This window comes from Haemaphysalis longicornis, unplaced genomic scaffold (genome assembly GCF_048455015.1).
Source record: "Haemaphysalis longicornis isolate Haplotype H1 unplaced genomic scaffold, Haemaphysalis longicornis Haplotype H1 scaffold_5, whole genome shotgun sequence".
Taxonomy (NCBI): domain Eukaryota; kingdom Metazoa; phylum Arthropoda; class Arachnida; order Ixodida; family Ixodidae; genus Haemaphysalis; species Haemaphysalis longicornis.
In genome coordinates, this window is record NW_027526385.1 from 103,791,034 (window position 1) to 103,812,703 (window position 21,670).

General features: G+C 46.4%; 1 pseudogene across 1 annotated transcript in view; it reads left to right on the forward strand.

Annotated features, from left to right (window-relative positions):
* The first annotated feature begins 1,909 nt into the window (after window positions 1-1,909).
* The window catches only part of LOC144138657 (allatostatin-A receptor pseudogene), an 80,773-nt pseudogene continuing 61,012 nt past the window's right edge, over window positions 1,910-21,670 (forward strand). The window contains exon 1 of the transcript XR_013315927.1: window positions 1,910-3,530. The product of XR_013315927.1 is annotated as an allatostatin-A receptor pseudogene (transcript). The remainder of the gene's footprint in view (window positions 3,531-21,670) is intronic.

Consider the following 21,670-nt stretch of genomic DNA (forward strand, 5'->3'; position numbering starts at 1 on the left):
GAATTGGCATCACTCTGTACACACTTTGCTTCTCGTCTTTTGAAGATGTGAATTCGGTGCACCGTTGGGTATTTGCTTTGCGACGGTTGTGTAACTTGCGGCAGTGCCGCATGATTGATCGGAATGCGAAACCTCGCAGGCCAATCAAGTGCATTTTTAGGCATCAGGCGGCATTTATAATGAGCATTCCTGCGGCGCAGAGTGGTCCACTGGAGTGGCTGCTTTCCTGCGGTTTGAAATGCTGCCGATCTTGGTTATAGTGGTGCGCTAACTGTTCGCTATCTGTGAGTTTGTGCACTGCTTGTTATTTGTCGCGCCTGAATTTGACTAAATTTTCATGCATAAAGAAAAAAAAGTGTGGTTTTATCTCAGTGCTGACGCATTGGTATGCAACTCTGAAGACCGGGACTTCAATCTCATTGGATCGCACTTGTTTTTTAGGGGCGAAGCCCGTTAGGGGCTGGGGCTGTTGGCGTCTCCTGTTGTCGTCGTCGTAATCACCGTCTCATGTATTTACGGTACTAAAACTCCGGAAAACTCGTTTACGCATGGCGCCATCGTAACGTGTACTAAAAAAGACCTACATTGGGCACTCGTTTGTCCCTCGCACTACAAAGCTTAGTGCTTCAAATCCAAGAGACTTTTAAAGCAAACCTCTACCCCCAATGGTATCATCTCCGTTGGCAAAAACGCCAAGGCGCCAAGAATACACTTATACACTGCAGGCTTCGCCCGTCGCTAGCTTTCACGTTTGTGACATAGCCCGGGATTTTCATTTAATCTTAACAGCGGCGGTCATTCACTTATACGTCGACCATGAAAGTTTTTTTGCTGAATAAAAACCCACTTATGGCTCTCGCCTCAAAATTTCCTGCACATAGCTCCCTGCGGCACAGCTGTTCAGATTTTCTTATTAATTCTCTACACTGTACCAGTGTTTTTTTTATTTTATTTAGTTAAAACCTGTAAACTTATCCCGTAAAGATTTTCGACTCTTGCTTTTGTGCACTTTGTGTACTTTTCGAGGATATTTCGAACGAACTTTTAAACCTCCCTAAATCTTGTACAAGCACTTAAAAAAAGGCATCGTACATACAAATAAATAACTTTAGAAGGCACTAAAATAGTTTGAAAACAGCGCTTGAGGATACTAAGGACACACTTGAAAGGAATACAAACGGACGACGTGGACAGCACGAGTGCAAACTAACAACTGATTTATTAGAAGTGAAAAATCAAAACATTTAGAAAGGATGGCAAAGTACGGTGTAAAAGGTGGGGAGGGGGAATGAAAGCACATTCTTGATAAAAACCGGCGCTAAACATCGCTAAACATCACTAAACATGTTTTGGCCGTCATGGAGACCGTGTGACAAAACACAGTAAGGCCTCGTCAATAGAAGCCCTCAGGACAGAAAACTGGCAATACCTCGTTAAAAATGGGAATTATAGCTTTCCGTCGCATGTGCAGTGCAGTTGGCCCCGTAACCACTTTGTATCAATCGACATTTCCAAAAAAACAAAATTTTTTTATGACGACGCTTTCCGATATAAAGTTTCCTGCCGCATTCTAGTTAGAAATCAAGGAGCGCTAAAACACACAAATATTATTCGTACAAAAGGCCAGCACTTCCAGCTCAAACCTGCGCCCTCTGCTCGGGCGCCTCCTGCGATCACCCCGAGATGGCGCCACACGATCTCTATCGTTTTCGCCATTGGACGGCGAGCCTCGCCGAAGCGATCTCGATTGGCTCAGAAAGTCACACGCTCGTCTCCCCTTTCCGCCGTCGTTTTCTCGCGCGCACGTACCCGGAGAGCGCGAAAGTGCCACCTCCGCCATCCACGGCCCCGCCAAAAGAGTAAAAAGCGCGGCACGTCGGTCGATCCGACGTCTAACGTCGCTGTGCGTTCCTCAGACAAGGGCGCAGTCCCGCTCAGTCTAGGCGCAGTCCCGGGACCGCGCGCACTTCGATTTCCCGCGTGGGGAAACAAGTCGTTTCCGCTCACTCTTCTCCCGTAATTTACTTTTATCGTTGCGCTTGTCTTTTCGCTCCTTCGTGGCTCAGTGCAAGTTCGCGGTACGATCGCGGTCTTTTTTCTGCCCGCATCAGAGGAGAAGAACCGTACGACCGGCTCGCACACTTCGAGTGCGCTCTCCGGAAGCAACAAGTACGTGCTCTGGATACGGTGCCTCTTCTCGCTCCGGGACGCTGTCGTCAACGTGATTTGGTTGCCTCCTTGGGTACTTCCGTCGTCGTGGGTTATGCGTAAGACTCTGTACTCAAGCATGTCAACATCCCGTCGTGTTCGTCCGTGATGTCTAGGAAGTAACGTCTCCGGAATATTCTCGGACGGTGTGAACCCCAACGCTGGAAAAGAATGTTTGCTTCGACTTTGGATCAAGACTTTGGACATATTTGAAGCATTTAGTATGGCATTTTTCTTGTGCGAACTGTTTAAAAGGTGGTGTACAACGCTGGTAGGTAGTGTCGGAAGCTGAATGAAACAAAATTTGCATGTTGCCTGGGCGTACCGCACGGACAGAATTTTTGGGAGAACGGCAGTAGGTAAGTTGCTTGTCAGAATGTGACCACGGATAAGGCACAAGTTGAGTTTATTGTAAGCTTGTCACAGATGTTCACGTAGACAAGCATTAGAGCTCTAATTTATGAAATTTAAGCAGTTGGTAAATACATTCGGGTGGGTGCTTTAATTTCCCGCAAAAGAATTGACCGAACGTTTACTTTGCCCCTCTTGAAAGTAGACAGAAATAACGCAATTGTTGCAAAACATTGAGTTTTGCCTCTTTCTGAAACAAAATTGATTAATATTTATATCCTTGGTACACTTCCTTACTTAGGGACAATCGCTAAAATATATCGTACGCTTCTGGATGAAAGGCGAACAGGTGCTTCAGGCCAATCAGTATCTCGCGTACTAGTGGGAAGTGTCCTGTCCTAGTAAACGCAATCCAACGCGAAGCGAGTTAGTCAAATAGGTAATCCGAGCAGTGAAAATTAGCTGGGCAGGTCATGAACATATAAACCACCAACTCACGCTCCTCAGAGCCCTGGTTTGTGTCAGGAGAACGGTCATAGTTAGCCGGCGTTGTTCATTGGAGATTAAACCATCAAAGCAACGAACAAAGTTATATCGTGCACGGTAGTTTGACTATCATTCCATGACCTCTAGAGTGTGACCTGAGAACGCGGCTGCCTTGCGTGTAACAAAATTTTACGACTCGGACAAACCGATTGTGCAGTGAACAGTGTGCTGAAGGGACTGTCTGATTCCGAACGAGGGGCCACCGTTACCAACTGGCCGTATTTGTGCTCTTCGGATATTACCGAGTGGTAGGGAAGAGACACCTGCAAACCTCACCTGTTGCGCGCGAGGACCCGTTGGCGTGGCGTCCAAACTGTGTCTGGCGTCCTTCTAGCGAATACGGGATCTACATTTCGAAGAAAGCTGCTGCTTTGGTACCAGCAGAACCTGCCCCAAGGATCCTGAACATATTCGTCGAGAGAAAGGTGAGAAAAAGAAGTTTTACCGCGTGCATTGCGCAGTGGTGAGAAATCCTGTACTTGTTAAAACAAGCAGCATTTTTGGAGATAGAACTTTTGTCGCCTGGTGGATTGGTTTCGTCGTTTGAAAAATCTAGAAAAACACTGCAGTAAACAAAAAATACCAAGCACATACTGTCATTATTTACAATATTGCGGTCATTGTTCTGGATATCTCGATGTTAAACTGTACGCCGCAATAACACTGTGAATTAAATACAGACGGACTAGCATCGTCCGTACACGGAATTTTTTTTGCTACCAGCGCGTTGTTATTGTCACGTAAAATTAACCGCAAGCAGGAGTTGCGGCAAAAACATCTATTATATTTCGAGCGACGAGATCTCGACGTTGAGTATCTGTGAGCAGCAGATTTGCCTTTTTTTCAATGCACCGGATCAGGAAGGACGATCGATCTATGTAAAACCTAATCTCGTGTCCGGAATTCAAATACACACGTTTGCGTGCGTGCTTAATACACCTTAGGATCAACGAGTATTTTTTTAGAATAAAATGGAAGCTTACCAATTACGTGTCCTACGCATCAGGAGTAATGAGTCTTAAAACAAACCCTACTTAAGCAAGGCCATAAAATGACCTGCATTGAGTTTCTCGAAATCGTTCGCTTAGAGTTTTTCTAACTTTCGTTGCGAGGTTTTGCTTCGGAGTTGGTACGTTTCATGTGTCGCTATATTTCAGGGAATGGTGCATACACCTGTTGAACCGAAACTTTCATTGTTGAGGGCAGTACACGACTGGCGGGGATGGACAGTGGTAGAAAAATTACCGGAAAGCTCCAATGGCGCATAAACGTACTATTCCCAAAGTAACAAAAGTAGCACTCCTGGTTACGAGTAAAATTATTTTACAGTAGCTCTTTTCTCAAAAATAGGCCGTTTTGAAGGGGGCACGGTGGAGACAAATGAGAACGCGCAATTTAAAATACCAGAAACTTTCCTCAGTTCCTGCAATCAAGTACCGCTATACTTATAGAAATAATGCGGCGGCTGCAACTTACATTTTCCTTGAAGGAAAAGTACTGCGAGGCTAGGCCACACGACAACACCTTTTGGAGGAATAGTACAAAATTACGAAACATTCCTTATACCACTGAGCTAGAACTTATATGGCAGCTTTAAACGTTCTTACCCTGGTAGCGTAGGTGTGCAGACGGTCGTCGGGTCTACAAGGAGCCGCAAGCCTTCTTTCAACCCGCAGCGTCTGTTCTTGTTTTATAAGTATGCAAATAAATAATGCCAATACGCACAAAATGTGTAAGCCGATTGTTGAAGCAGTGTATTTTGAAGGTATTTCGAAGTGCCACGAATCGGCTACTCTCATAGAGGAGTAGGGACTTCAGTGAGTAAAACAGGACATATTACCTACAGTAGTACCTTGGTAACTCGGAATAGTAAAAACCAGGAAATATTGCGAGATAAGCGGATTTTCGTGTTAAGCAAAGTTGCGCGAATTGCCATGAAATATCGAGTTCTTTTCAAAAATGGCGCTACTACGTAGCAGCTCTTCAACAGCTGATTCCAATCTTGCTTTTCATAAAGGTTTGAAAGAAAAAAACATACAAGACACGTTAACAGGCTAGGTATTGTGGCACTGCATTTTAATAAGCAGAAAAGAACTGCGTAATGCTGGTCCGCATTGTGGTAGCAATCGGGCCTAGTAACGAGTCCTTATTTATTGGCTCAAATAGTCTTATTTTTATATTTTATGGAATAAAGGTGTATAATGCGGTGGTGTGTCCCTTCTGGTCCGTGAGAGGCGGCTGCTTATGAAGACACGGCGATGCTCCCGCGCAGATAGCTGTTCCGGGTTGCCAGGTGAGGAACTGATTTAGGACTCGAAACGGCGGTAGTACGGCCTCTTCATGGTCTGTGCCAAAAAGGGCTGAAAGTTGGCAGGGCAGCTCGTCGATTTCGTAGTCCAGAAACGTAGCGGTGCTGTCTGCGCATGCGGGCGAGTTCGTCGCCCGCATGAGGAAAGCCTGCATTTAGAAAGGGCAAGTTCGTGGCCGAATTTGCGCGGTGGCGTGCCCCAATGCCCTTCAATGAACCGTTCAGTTTGGTTTAAAAACTTATAGGTGGCGCTGGCTGCAACAGGTGTCCTCCGGGGAACGCCTGCGCTCCATACAATTTTTTCCATCGCAAAAGGGGCAAGCGCTCTCCATTAGTTTTTTCCACGCACGACACCCCTCTACCTTCTAGTGAACTATACCTCTGCGCATGTCTCCATCGTATCATGACGTGTCACAGGGTTGCTTGACGAAGTTAATATGCCTATAGGCTCAGACTTCACGTTCGGGGAAAACATAAGATTTGTGGTAGGCGCGGCTAAACGAGAAAAAAAAATCTAGGGACCTAGGCACGGCAGCATCGCACGAATCTTGTGTAACTCTCCGCAACTGTGAAAGTTTCGTTCCACTTTCAGTCAAGATTTCGAGATATCCGCAGTTTGGCCGGAGAATTCTTAGAAATAAACGGCAACAAATACATGGAACATACAGGAAATGGTTCGGTGGCGCGGAAAATTTTGGCATAGCCTATTTTTCGAGGTATGCAATTTTGAGTTAACGAGGTATGACTGTACTTCCTCTGACAGAGGTAATACAGACCCTGCTAAGATCACAGTAAACCCGATGCAAGAGATACGCGATGAATAAGTTTTTACATCAGTTAAAACCAGTGTGCCGAAACGAAAAAATACCAGTTTGGTTACGGTTCTGGTTCAGGCGAAATCATTTCGTGCCGGTTCATTTCTGGTCCGACAAGATGACGTACCTAACCGGTTCGATGAGTTGAAGTATCACTGAAATTAGAAAAAAGACATTTAGTAGCTTAAAACGACAGTCAAATCAAAATACAAAAAAATATAAATGCTGTTGTTCCCCAAGGGTAGTGGCGCAGTTGCAAAGCAAAGTTTAAACAATTACGAGTTATTAGAAAAACAGATGAAGTTGAGATAATTTACCACCTACTTCCTCGCCCAGACTTTATGTTGTCTTAGCGACTATTTATAAAGCCACCGCCAGGAGATATGATGTTTGGGTATATTTTCTGCCATTACCTTTTTGTTGAAATCGTAATCGTCACTATGTAATCACCCATCACGCTAACCTTGAAGCCTTAAATTTATGCCTGCGTACTAACCCGCTCAAATACCAGCGCCTAATACCAATGACGTACATTTTTTATATTTCTAACAAAACAGAAATATCCTACAACAGGCACATAAATACTACCAGTGAATTAGATTATTTGGTCACCGTGAATATATTGTTAGCTGTCACCTTATCGAATGTGTTAGCCACACTTTTGTTAAAAGTAAGCTTTAGTTAACGTTCATTCAGTGCATTATTGCTCTGACCACTGCAATTCTTTTTGCGATAGCTATACCGGATGCGCGCATTACAATCTGTATGTCATCGTACCGCCTGACCCCGGCCATCGTTCCGTGTGCTACATTGCGGAATCTTATAACAGATTATGCTGTTACAAAATGAAAAGGAAATTTGACGCGCGGAGTATGAGATGGAACTGTTTCGGTTAGGCGCTCTTTATTTCGCGCACAGCAGTACTCCCCTCCGGAACGAGTAGCAGTAGAAGTATTGTAGCAAGTTGGGCAGTCAGTACAAACGCACCCTCGAAAAAAACGCAGATCTGACAGAGACAAAACTCCAGAAGCAGAAAAGATGATCGCTAGGTGAATGGGACAGTGTGATGTACCGGCCTGACTTTCTTCATGTGTCATCTGTTTTATTACTGTTTCTGCTTCCAAGACAAGGTCGACGGCTGCAGTTTCTTGCCAAGGGATTAAATACGCATCTTAGCAGTTTTCCCTGACATATCTGTTCTTATTTGTATCTGTAAAAACGGAACTTGTTCACTGTACTGTCCCCAAAAACTGACCACGGAGCTCACTTCCTTCGCATTGATGACACGTTTGGTTGAGAAAGGCAGGGCAAAGAGAAGTATAGAGCAGTATCTAGGTTTCAGTGATTTTTTTGCTTATTCTGTTCTACCTAATTTTTGCATAATATTTTAAAGGAACGTGATTCGCCTTTTCTTTTTTGTTTTTTTCTGTGTAAACATTTTTTCTCAAACTGGCGCATCTGGTTCCCCGCGCTATATCTCTGCTCCGAGGCGCAGCTTATGTTGCACGGCGGCATATTTACTTTAACCAGCTGGTGAAATAAAACGTGGATCAAAATCTAGATACACGAACGTTCTCGATTTTCATGTATTTCCGAAAAACGGTCGTGGGGAAGGGAGATGGAGGCCACTTGTGGTCAGCAGCAAACGGCTTAACCACTGAGCAGCTCTTGCGGTCATACTTGTAAAGTATTAACAATTTACAGGTCGGGCGCTTTACACAAATTATTAAATAAGTTTGCGCACATCAGGTGTGAGCTTTCGCTGTTGCGCAGTGGAGCACTCCTGCAGCCTGTTTGCTCCAATAAAGTCGCAGCTAGGGAAGGGCAAAGTCGTTTCACAACCCCTGCAAGCTGCCGAGAATGACATTTCGTTTGGTCAGCTTGCACTACGCTCGCGCTTCCAGCAGCAACAGAATATTGCTACATTGGTGCTCATTCATTTCCCCTGTTGTTACATAGAGCGTGATAATGTTCAATTGTCTGGAGGGGAGAGTGCGCGAGCGGGTACAACGTTCATGGTACGTGAAAGAAAAAAAAGGCCTGAATTGTATTGACTGTGCAATATCAACAACGGATGGCATGAACCGATAACCGTTATTTATTTTTTCGGTTGAGTTCTGGTTCGGCTTCAAAGTGCTCAAAAAATAACGGTTGGGATTCGGGTTCAGTTCCGGGAAAAATATAAGTTCAGCCGCGGTTTTCTGTTCGGTTGGGTTCTGGTTCGACACCCTGCTTAAAACACAGAGTAAGGAATGTACCTTCTCTCATACACTTCTTTCAGTATCTGTGAGCTTAACATTCCGCGCCAAGACCCCAACAAAACGAGATATCAGAGTCCAAAATACGCTATGTTTTAAGGAATGTTCGCTTTACTTTACGTTGGGTTCTATTAGGCGCTAACGGAAGCGGTAACCTCTGTTAATATTTGGTGTCCACAGCGCCCATATGGCATTACAGTGAGGTGAGAGAGTAGATAACCCAATCTCCAATCGCAGCAAGTGTAGTGAAGTAAAAGCCTACAGTAGCAGGATAACTCAGTACAATGACAAAGTCAAGTGACAGTGAAAAACTGAGATTGACAGGTTGAAAAAACACAAATTTCTCTTTCATGCAGCACTTGACGAAAAGACACTCCTTATCGATTCAACGCTTAGATGACTCTGACAAGGGAGATGATGAATCACTACCATTTGTAGCAACAATCGGTGAACACTTGCGTTCAGCGATTGTGATTCAAATAAAGAACTGTGTTGGAAAAAAAGAGTAAATGATATTTTTAATTATTTCTCATAGATTTTAGCGTAAATCTGTTCCTCCGCTTCTCTTATGACGCAATGAACCGCGACGTTGACTAAACTAATAAATAAACGGCACGCGATTATTGCCTTTGTAATGTGCAACATCACTAGAAGTCAGTAACCTAGCAAGTAGGTGGGCGGATTTCAAGAGCAGACTTTTCCTGAAAAAAAAAAGATGAAGCAAACTCAACAACACCAACCATGCCAAGTTTCCACTCTGTCAGGAAAAGCAGGCTTCACGATGTTTAGTTCGTTTTCGTAACTGTCGTCTTTTTTTTATGGATACTGAACCGGCAAAACTTTTAATTCGCCACGCGGGTTGTGTCAGGACGCTTGGGGCCATATCTTCCGTTACTCCCACAATGTAAACTAAAAAAGCTTATCCGAGCAACGTTCATCAAAGAAGATGGATGAGCGTTGCTCTGATGCCGGGGCGATAGTTCCAGGAATGACAGCGGTCGCATAAACTAGGTTGCGGTAACTTTGCGACCCGGAGTTACATGAGGAAGGACAGAATGATTTCATTTTTGTGAATCGACCGTAGCTCTGGTGGCATGCTTAATGATTTTGCTTTTACACGGGCGTCAACATGAATGCCGTTGCACTTATTATGTTGAATATTTTGCGAGCGTGACGTACTTATAAACCACAAAGCAAGAAATGCCGTTTAAGCTCGGCGTATGACAATGTCTTGCACCTAAGATAAAAACAGACATCGAATTTTTCGAGTCATTACGGTTCGCTGCGCTTATTCCAACTTATTGTGGATTCGCTACCTTTATTGTGGGTAAGTTCACCCTACATAGACGACTCTAACGCGCCCCGACTGGCATGTGCAGTAAAGTTTACTGAAGGAAATTTAAAAAACAAATTTGACGTACATTCCGCCGCCCAGATGTAAAATTTTTTATGCCTCGGACTGGCAAAAGACATGTTATTTGACGCACTCAACTGCGGTAGCAAAAATTGCTTTTTCTTCGCAAAATTTGCCTTCCAGCTCCTGATAGCTGCAAGTTTAGAGCGGGCAAATTTTAAAGCTTTTGATAGTACCAGTGCTTTGACGTTTATAATTTCTTACGTGAGCGCCATTTGTTCAGTCACTGTTATTTTATTAAACAAACCTGCGAATCATGAAGATCGGAAAGCGTCCTTGCTCATGACTGTTGACGCCTTGCACAAATATATGGACCTTCTTTTTAGTACCTTCGTCGTTTATGAGACGTCCTGGTGGCATGAGTTGCTTCCATGCATGGACCCAACTCCCTGCGTCTCCTTTGACGCAACTCTGTGCATCCATGCCTCCATGAGTTGATTCCATGCACGGACACAACTCTCTGCCTTCCATGGATGCAATTTCATGCACCCATGCCTCTATTAGTCAAGGGATGCACGCGCAATCAGGCCCCCAGCACGTCCAGTGCGCTTGATGGTGCTCGGCAAATAAAATTACCTTGTGATTGAAGGACGCCTCAAAGTAGTACCACTGCAGAGCCACAAAGCCTTTAACGGGAAGCTAGTTGCAGCAACAAAAATATGTGCTACAGCTGGGTTTTTATGGCCATTAAAGAATTGGCGCATCAAAACTGACTCACCTTATGTTAACTGTTTTTCATTGAATTACGATCGATTTTGGGAGGAGTTCATGGCCATGGCAGTGCTGTAGCTGCTTTAAAACGGATTTGGCTTTTGCGCCCGATTGTAGCACGCACGAAATTCTGAAGGATAGCTTTATAAAGAAAGCGCTTCATACCCGTATACATTCTACATCGTTTAGGTTTGATTAGGGGGGAGCGCTCAATCATTATTTCCATCGTGCCATGAGACGCGTAAATTATAATCCATGAAGGTCGGTCTCCATAGTCAAGGCTCCTTCGAAGTATGGTGGATACGACCTTGGTGTACGACGAACACCGGCAGCCGTTTCCGACAGCATGTTCCGGCATTCGGCGGAGGACACTCTGCCTAATTACACGACACGATGTGCTGTAATGCTCCTCGCTCTATTTTTTTTTATTTCACCGTCGAGGTGATCACCCGTCTACAAAGTATAGAAAGTGATAGTATGCCCTTTAACGCTAGCATGCAACTGAACGCCTGATGTTTAGACATTGGTTGCTTGGGCATTGCTACGTCCACCTAATTCGAAGGTTAGAATATGAAGCATGTAGGCTCCTTGCCTTTATGTTTTCAAATTGAGGTATTACCTGTGAATAGGGGGTTCGCCGATGCAGATTTTAGTCACTTTCCAGTTACTGCGTCACAAAACAGAACAATGATATCCGTGGGGCCATGACCATGCTTTGTCCGTACCGACATAGGAAGCGCTGTGGCCACCATTACTCTCGGAAGCCCCACACATCATACAAAATACACCACGCGCCGCTTTTGCTATAAAGCTTAGAAACGTTTCTCAAATTTTACTATCGACTGAAAATTCATGCCCACTTCGTGCTGGCTGAACCGCACTAGCAATGCGCTGGCAAGTGGTTAATCCGACCCAGCGAATTCGGCGCACAGCATTTCAAAGAAAAAGGTTAACATGTCAAGGAGAATAAAAATTGGGTGGGGCCTTGAATGACGCACAAAACTTCCTGGGAGTGAGATTATGCGCATGCTCGGCAAAACCAGGTTGGAGAGGGGATCCAGTTGAGGGGAGTTAAATTGACCGGATTTGTGGGCAACGGATCCCAACCATAAGACATTAAAAGTTAGGAAAATAAGAATGGGGTGGAGTGCATTCCACAGGCATTCTCAGATGGTGAATGGAAGCCTGCCATTGTGCATGAAGAAGAAAGTGCTTGACAGCTGCATCTTACGAGGTACACACATACGGGGCAGAAATTTGGACGCTCACAAAAAAGGGTACAACTCAAACTGACAATGACTCAGCGAGCAATCAAAAAGAAAATGATAGGGGTAACATAAAGGAGCAGAAGAGAGCGGAGTGGATCACGCAACAAACATGTGTTAAGGACATACTGCTGGACATTAAGAAGAAGAAATGATTGTAAGCAAGGCATGTAATGCAAAGGAAAGTGAGCCGTTGGTCATTAAGTAAACCAGGGTTCGTCCCAAGAGAGGGCATGCGTGGTAGGGGGCGGCATAAAGTTAGTTGGACAGATGAGATCAAAAAGTTTGCGGGAATAAATTAGTCGGAGTTAGCAAAGACTAGTATAATTCGATATCTGTGGGAGAGGCCCTTGCCCTGCAGTGGGCGTAGACAGGCTGATTATGATGATGTAGGAAACGTAGCTCACTCTCCCATCCACCGTCACTGCTGAGGGGGAGAGAGAGAGAGAGAGAGAAACTTTATTGCGTGTCCGGCAGAGTGAATTAGGCCGTGGGGGTCGGCCCCGATCCCGGGCGGGTCGAGCCCGTAATGGTTTGCCCCACCGCAGGTCCTTCCCGCTGTCGGGTCAGGGCTTCCTCCACCTGCCGGACGGCCTGGAGTTGTGTGTTGTAGTCTGAGGAGGTGATGGCTTCACGCACTTTTGGTGGCAATTCTTGTGCTTCAGAGTGTGTTTGTAGGTGAGTGCAATCGTTGAGGATGTGCGCTGTCGTAGCGGGGGCGGTCTTGCAGATGATGCAACGGTCGGTGTTGTATAGCGTTGGGCAGATGTATCTGGCGAGCACGGGTGTCAGGATTGAGTCCGTCTGTAGCTGGCGGTATAGCACGCCTTCGCGGCGCGTTAGTTGCGGGTGTGGGGCAGGGAGTCGCTGCCTGTTGTGGCGGTACCATCTCAGGATGTCTCCGTACGTCTCCAGTGGTACTGGTTCGCTCTCTCCGGCTCGCAGTTGGCTGTTCCGATTGCGGTCCGAGTGTTGGCTGGTGTGCGTCGCGCGGTACGTAAGTCCTCGCGCTGCGCGGTCAGCCTCCTCGTTCCGGTTACGGATCCGCCCCTCCGGGTCGAGCGGTCCCACGTGTGCAGGATACCAACTGATAAAGATCGGGTGCTGGCGCGTTTGGCCCGTCCTGTGAAGGAAGCGGGCCGTACTGGTGCTTGTTGTGTTGTTCGCAAAGCGGAGGATCGCTGTTCGTGAGTCGCTGAGTATCGTTCTACATCGAGGGTCGGTCGCGGCGAGGGCGATCGCGAGCTCTTCTGCGTGATGCGAGTCCGTGGCCTTGAAGCTGCCGGCCGTGCGGATTGTTCCATCGGATGCTGCGATTGCGACTGCCGTGTAGTAGTTGGGCCGGGCGCGGTCTTCCGCCGCGTCGACGTAGTATGCGGTGTTATCCGCGGCGTACGTGGAGGCTAGCGATCGGGCTCTAGCCAGCCGGCGTTCTGGATGGTGTTCCGGGTTCGTATTCTTGGGAAGTGGGCGGACTCGGAGGAGTCTGAGCATGGGTTCGGAAGCGTGTGTCTCTGACACATCTGAACATTGATCGCTCTCACTGCTGAGGGGGAGCTGCGGATGGGAGGGAGCACAAAGGCCTCTCTTGCAGCAAAGCGGGAGCACAGCGAGCTATTGCATGAAGCACAGCACTAGCGAAAACGGCGGGCAAAGGTAGCGACGGTGGCACAAGGGGAGCACCGTCAACATGGCCATTGCAAACACCGGCCGCACGTTACTTCGAAATGGGTGGGTCACGCGCCATAGTTTAAACACCGGTCCGTCGTTGCAGCTTCCCTGGGTAACTAGCTGTACAGAGTGCATGGCAATACTTTTTGTTAGTTTAGATGGAGTGTAGTGTCGTTTTAACGCGCCCAAATTGCTACATACATACCAAAAACCAGAAGAGCGCAGTATCACGCCTTATGTTGCTCCGGGATAAACTTGCGGCAGCTCCACACACTATATTTTGTCCTGGCAGGACCTCTGGCGAAATTCGTGGATTTCCTATACGAGCTATCCTGAAGCAGGAAATGATATCTCATGTTAGCAGCTGCCGCCGCACGAACCGAAGTATATTCCTGCTATAAAAATTTGTAGAATTAACTATATCATAATGTTTCACAATAGATACTGCGGAAGGCAACAATTTTTTTTTCGCAGTTAACAGACCGAATATCAGTTTCAAAACTACAGAGCGCGTCGTGAAGGGCCGCTCACAACTGGGGCGAACAGTTTTATTTGGTTGATACGTTTGCCATAAAAGTTTTATTTGGTTGATACGTTTGCCCAGAGCAGACAAAGGCACATATTAATAATCGGTTTAAAGAAGATTAAGTGATATTCTCTTCAGGTTCGCGTAATATCGCCTTTCGAACTTTGTTGCTACTTCTGTAGCAGCCCTCTATTTCTCGTCTGGCTAGCACAGCGTTCTAGCAAGCTTTGAACGTTATTCTTCGGTTTTTTCACTGTTCTCGCAAGACGCACACATTCACACGGAAAGAAGAGGCATTAGAACGAGGTGGAGAGCAGAGATAGATTTGCGCAAGTGTAGAGCGAAAATTGATCGGCCCGGCTTGCAACGCAAAGGCTACACGTTGATTGATTAAAGTGGTGAACGTGCCGAAGCTACAACTTGGCTCTGAGGCTCTCACGTGCGCCGAAATTCGCTACGCGGACGTTTTCACTTTTCGCCCCCTTTCGAAAAGAAGCCACCGCGGCAGGTATTAGGCCTGCTTCATTTGGCACAGACGCACAGTGTCCTAGCCACTGAGCCAACGCGGTGGGTGCGAAAGCTAAACAGGTCCAAATATTTTATTCATCAATAATCCTAACGGAACATATTTCCAGAGGTGGACCAAAGCGGGCAGGATACAAGGAACAAATTTTATGAGGTACGGCTTGGGGACAAGTAATGCCGGGATTTTACACGTCACATAATTTCACAGGAACCTCAGTGGCGTAATTTTTTTTGTGCTCAGTATGGCAGGCCCTTAAATGCGAAAAAATTCACGCATCTCCACGAAGTGAATCATTACGAGTGGGCGAAGCACTGGAGATCGTTCTTACCGTAAATCACCCGTGAGATGGCTTACTGCTGCTAAAAAGATTTACAATCCAATGCAATAAAATAAAACACAATCCAATCCAATCAAATCCCAATCCAATTCAACCCACTGCTGTCCAATCCAATGCTCCTTGGGCATGCACAGCACGGCTCTCCAGGAGCGCTTTCTCTCCCCCTCACTCATTTCCTCTAACCTTTTCTGAACCTTTTATTTTGTTCTTGTTAACCTTTTGTGAACTTTTTGTTCACAGATGTTTCGATTTACATGGTACTGTGCAGTGAGCACGGACGCCGGACAAGCCTCGGCCTTAAGGCGCTTCGCCAGTAAAAAAATTCTAAAAAGCAAGAGAACACCTTGGCGCAGTACCGTCTCTTGTGGAAATAGCAGCACCTGCTCCCGAAACCTGCAGCCGTCAGGAAAACCGACAAAACAGCATAAAATAGATATATCGGGAGTGATTTGAACGCAGCAGATTCTAAATAATAAACAACGCATTGCGTTGCATTGATGAGCGGAAAGGCAAAGGTGCGAGGACCAATGCGGCAACAGGAAGAGCCCGACTGTCCGGCGTACGCAAAAAAATTGAAAGACAATCCACGAAGTTTAACTGGTTGCGTAGTTAGGTTCAGTTAATTAGGCAAAAAACAGCGGGCAATATTATTTTCATTTTAATGCGGCAGATATAGTTGTGCGGTTGCACCAAGTTATGCGCAGGTATGTATTTGATGCTAGCAGGGCAGGAGTAGGGCAAAAAAGGTTTTGTGCAAACTGTGTGGTGCATGGGGCTGTTTTCTATGCGAGCAGCACCTTAGTACAGACTCCTTTGCACCATAGTACTGTGAGGGGGGTACTCCACCGAGATAAAAAAGCACTCCTATCTTCGCACCCTTTGCTCAATCCTAGCAGTGAAACTGCAGTTGGTGATTGCGTTTGCTCTCTGCTTTAGGATGCACTGCTTGCAAAAACCACCAGCCCCAGATCTCTAAGACGAAGGATGCATAGGAAAAATAATGGGCAAATAAAAATTCAGCGCCCTTCCCCTACTAAAGAAGGATGTTCAGCGAACACCTGGTGCGTGAAATGTTGAATTCGTCTTAGCGGCTCGTTGATATTAAATATGTTTCCGTAATGTTCCGGTATAAACAACAGTTTGGGCCGTATTTCGTTACCGTACACTCTGCATACACTGCACTGTATTGACAGCCGACAGTAATTCTGAGACATTTAAAATTTCACTGCGAACTTCATTTACTTGTCAATTGTGGCAAGTAAATAAACTCGGCGTAATGGAAGAGTCGTCTTAGTGGCTAATTCTCATATAGTTTGCTTCGGCTTACGTTCTATAACGCGGGCTGAGAGCAGTTCTCTAGATTCCCACTCCCTCCGTTAATGCCCATTCTTCACTTGGGAACACACCATGTAGAAAAGCCAGCTTACGAAAAAAAGATGATGCTGGCACTGATCCATAAAGTCGCATTCATCTCTATACACAAAAGCATGGCTGGGAAGACATAATTCGTGGGCACTGTAAGCCGTCCTATACTAACCTATGAATGCCGTTGGCCCTTTTTTAGCGGTTATGATTTTTTCTACAGTGGGAACCGGTATTGGGAGGCGAAGGTACCTGCTCCAAACAGAGCAGGACCCGATATTAGCAGACTGCCGTCAGGGTTAACCTTAGAAAAGTTCCGCTGTTAAAATTTGTGAACCTACTGCTCAGGGTAATTGTTCCACACAAAACGTTATTTACAAGTGTTATTGCAAGTTCAGGAAGCATTGAACTTGGTGATCAATGTAATGACAGTACTAAGAGGACTGGCCGGTGCTGCGAAAAATACCTTAGAATCATTCATTGTTGACTGATTAGGTGAAGGGTTTTTAAGTTCGAGAAAGTTTAAAAGGTCTAAGTTAATTCATACCAAGAATGCCCCTACCATGGCGATCTTGCCTCTCAGTCACGGGTTAAAGAGTTTGGTCAATTCATTATACTGCGAGTGGTACTTATTTATTGTATAGTGAACAACGCACACTTCCTTTAAGAACGCTGTTGCGTCATCTCTAGCTGAGCCGCTCGCAAGCGGTCTATGACCAGAATGAAGTGATGGAAAGGAACGTCGGAACTTCCCCGCAGCGACCGCAGGGATAGTAGCGTTTCCAGCCCGTCAAGACGTGAGGTCGATGGCAATGATGGTACAGTGAATAGGTGCAAGAGAGGAAGCTGGGTTGACAACACACTATGCGATCGAACCGCCCCATCATACATCGCAGCAGCTGCGTAAGGACTGACGCACTCTAGATATGCCTCCCAGCTCGCTGGCACCCACAACAGGCTTGCGGATATTTGCAATAGACTATACTGGGAGTACCCGTCACGAATATGTCTGTAGCGTCTGAGCACGTCGCTGTAAGCAGAATGGGACTCGCAGCATAAATGACCTCACATTTCGGAGCAGATATGCCGTTGAATGACAAACAGACATCTGCCACCGTCAGCGTAGTTGTGCATGTACACCAGATTTTCTCGTTGCCGCATAATGATGCTCATCGGCGCACCGCACGGTATGTCGCGCAGTCTAAGGCGTGCGTAATGTGGTCGCTGAGGAAACCTATTCAGGAATCACTGCGTTTTGAGGTTTGAAGAGTTGCGGAATATCATTCACTGGCTTCAAATATTGACCGGAAGGTCACGGGAGACGGGAAAGATGCGCAGAATAATTATTTTATTCGATAAACTCAAACTACATTGTTGCGACACTGTGTACGTACCAACGAACACCCGCATGAACAACTCCCTTTTCATTATCGTGTGCTACGACCATATTCACTTTATATGTAGGAGCCGTTTACACCCATATGAAAAACTTTGAAACATATTACTTCCAGCTGACTACTTTTAGCCACGTCACCTTTTATCAAGTTTGACGTAGCATCATCCTAATCGCATTCTAAGGCGTTTGTTGCCCTTTCCCCACAAAACAGCACACACTCGAACAAGTGAACAACAAATTCACAACACAATAGTTACACAGAGCGTCTGTGTGAAGTGAAAACAGTAGGTAATCAAATGAGGCTTCTCTCAATTCTCGTTTCAGAAAATGTAGCCCGCGCTACAATGGCATCACTCACAGCTGTTTTCTCAGCCACCTTCCCTTTTCTCCTAACCGTAACCGCCTACTGCATCGTAACCGATGAACTGTATGCGGTAAGGGTATCTGGGAATTGCGTCAGTGTATTTGGCAGGCTGCCGGTCAGTAAGAGCAAGACGCGGATGACAGAGCAGAAAGCCTCCAATCGGTACGTGCCCCGCAAGCTCATCTACTGGATAGCATGCGACGGGCAGCAAAGGTTACACCATCAAGTAGAATGATGAGTCTGGTCTGGTCGAACGAGATAACAGTCAGGATCAGATTGCACGCCTGCTCTGTACCGCTTCCTGTGGCGCCTGGGCACCGTGGCATCTAGCTGTTATTATGTCCGGGCTCCATCGTTTGTCGTGTCTTGTGCTTTCCTTCCGTTAGAGGGGAAAAGAATCCCAAGAGGACTGCCTTCACATCTTCCCCTTTTTCCCAGAGGAATTTGGCGTCACCTGGTTGTCATTATAATCTTGTTTATTTATTTTGCGAAAGGTTACCATTTGCACTTCCTTGCTACGAGTGGGCAATGATCGATGATGCTAAGAGGGCGGACATGCCGCAATACCTTTCTCTGCCGTAACCTTCACCGTTTCCATGCGGCCAGGTACGTTTTTCCACCTGCAAAAAGCTTCTGGCTCTCAGTAATAAAGGGAAAGGTTGTTCTGGAAAACTCTCGGAGCGTGCTACTCTTGTTTGTTTATTTATACACATGCGCGGTTGAGTTTCTCGAGCGAAACCCTGGGATGACGAGAGGACGAGCCTTTCCGAGATGGAACGGTGGAGGTTGGGGAAGTGGTCGCAATCGATGCGGCTGCAAAGATGTTGGCAGACGGCTGCTCGCTAGCAAGCGGCAGCTTTTCCGCGATGTGAGCTCGCGACTTCGTGTGGGCGGGAGCGTGTCCTGAGAGGGGGAGCAGTAGAGCGTAGGAAGGCGCCTTGGGCAAAGCTGCATCTGACGGAGAAACGAGGCCGTTGTTCGACTGACTCTACTGACTCACTGACTAACTTCGAAATGCTTTCCGGTGACGACCGGGGGGAACGCCGTGAAGTAGATGGAAGACGATTGCTCAAAGAACAGGATATTAGCGGCGGTTGTAGCCTGTTGTTAGCAAAAGGGTAATGAATGTACGAATGGGGTTAGCTCCGAGTTAGCCATTGTTGCGGTATGGTGCAACTCATTGGTTCCTAGTATACGCTTTCTAAATGCTTCCGTAGTTTTGGGCTGTGGTGCCGTGCTTCATATTACCATGTCCTCTGAGTGCCTGTTCATGGGTGCTGTTGGCGGAACTAGCTAGTAGCACTGCAAAGCAAGATATTATCTACGAAGTGGGTGAGTTCAAAAAAAGCCCGCAAGATCATCCCAGCTTGGCACTTTGTTTATTGCGCGCAAGGTTAACTAGACACACAGAAACAGAATTTCTAAGCAAACAGTCGAAGTTTTCGCATGATTCATGACGTGAAATAGACTATTGTGTTCATCTAGAAGCGGCAGCTCGCATCTAACGCAGAAAAGCGGCGCACGCTTATTAGGCATACAAAGCAGTTCTTGCCAACGATAGAAAATGATTTGAGAAAATTTAGCGGTAAGCTCGGAGATTTTCTTTTGTCCCTGACTCAATATCGCTTAAATATTGAAGCTGCCTGTCCCTGAAATATTAAAACATACACACGTCCTTATATTACGCACAAACGTACTGCTGTTGACGACATATATAAATGGACCACTTAGCTAATATTCAAACTGGCCTCCCTACCAACCGCTGTGTAGTGTTACTATTTTCCAAAACTACTAATTCTTCATAAATTTGCAAAAAGTGCAGTGCCCAGAAGAGGCGTCTCAGAAATTTACACAAGGTGTCCTATCTCGGTGTCTACTTGTTCGACCGTCAGGATATTAGGTGTGGAGTACCTAATTACTACACAATGTCCGTCCGCGTCCGTGCGCATAACATTTATAATCGCAAGAAATAACACAGGCACCTGCAGGATTTGAGCCTGTGTCGGGTAGACCAGACAGAGTTAGTGTCAGTCATCTTACCCATTGGGCTACCAGCGTGATTTAGTACCCGAGAGTCAAACGGCTTACTCCCTCGCCTGTAACGGTGCGGAGTACCTTGTGGCCTCCCAAAGTCCGTCGGCGTCCATCCGTGCGCACACCAGCATCAAGCGGAACTCAAGGAAAATTGGATTTGGGCCGTGAGTTGCAGTTTCATAATAATCAAGGTGCAACTAACAGCTCAAATCAAATCACAATCGGGGCGCAAATCGGATGTCACTCGGGGCGCAACGTGTATGTTATTTCGAGTCCCCGTACTCCGCACCCTCGTCATCAGCCATGGAGTGGAGATGCTGCATTTTTTTGCATCCGCCTTCTCTCTAACTGGAAGCGCTGAAACAGTTGTTGCGCCTTTTAAAAAGCTCAATATACGACACATGTTCATTGTCGTAATGCAACATCACAGTGTTTCAGTTGAGTAGAAAGGGTGCACAGTGTGACATGCATGCTTAAGCGTAGGCCTCGCATAAACGCAAGTGAATATTATAGCTGCAGAGGGAACGTCCCTTTGTTAGGCGCGTATCATGCGTTGCAAAAGTGCGGAATCTGGTATTCGTTTTACACGTCAATCTATACTTTTGCTGTGGGCCAGTCCGTAGGGAAGTTATAGCTATTGACAACATACCTGGGGACATTGGTACCCTCAACATGCGGTCAAATCTTGGCTTACAGGTATTTTGGTTTTGTCGCCTTCATCCGCGGAATACGCCTGCCAATGGAGAACGTCGGGTGCGCAACCGATTTTTGCTTTTCAACCCCAGGCGCCGTTGAAAACATTCCGTAATACTTACCAGAACCTTCTTCAGTGTACAAAATTACATATTACGTTATTCGCAGCGAAGCTGTCTAGCAAATTGCAAGTTTTGTGCCTGCAGTTAAAAATACCGAGAAATTACCGAGAGCGCGCACGTGGGCGCGGTCCTCTCGGCGACCGCCTGCAGTTTTCAAAACCAAGATAATGCCTAGCGCTCATGTGTGCGTGCCTCGTGACGACCACGCAGAATTCCCTGCTCACATTTTTAAAGGCAAGAATACCCACTTAGAGACATTAGCCAAAATTGTGGCGACCACCCGACAGTTGAAAAAAAAAATAAAATGCCGAGCGCTCGTGTGTGCGTGCCTCACGGCGACCGGCCTGGGTCCCCGGCGCGTGTTTTTCAAGCCCAGAATACCCACCTAAAAAGAATTGCAAAGATTAGCAAAAAACTTCAGCTTTCGCCGTAATCATGGCAACCCTTGCTCGGAACGAAAAATACACGTCAAAGTGTACCCCTTCAATTGTGATGTCCAAAACTAATCACTTCCAAAAAAGTACCCCAACTTCCCCCGAGGGGAACCCTGTGCAGATGCGACGCATCTTGGGGGTTCACGCTGACGAAGTTCAGCATCGGCCGCTCGCTTCTCGCGTACGGCAGCGGCTTCACGTTGACGAAGTTCAGCATCGCCTGCTCGCTTCAATCGTTTGCGTTCCGTTCAGCATCACGTTCACGCCGCTTCGCAGCCTTGTCTTCAGTGGTGCTAGCATTCCTGTTATCACCGTCATCGGTGCTTGTT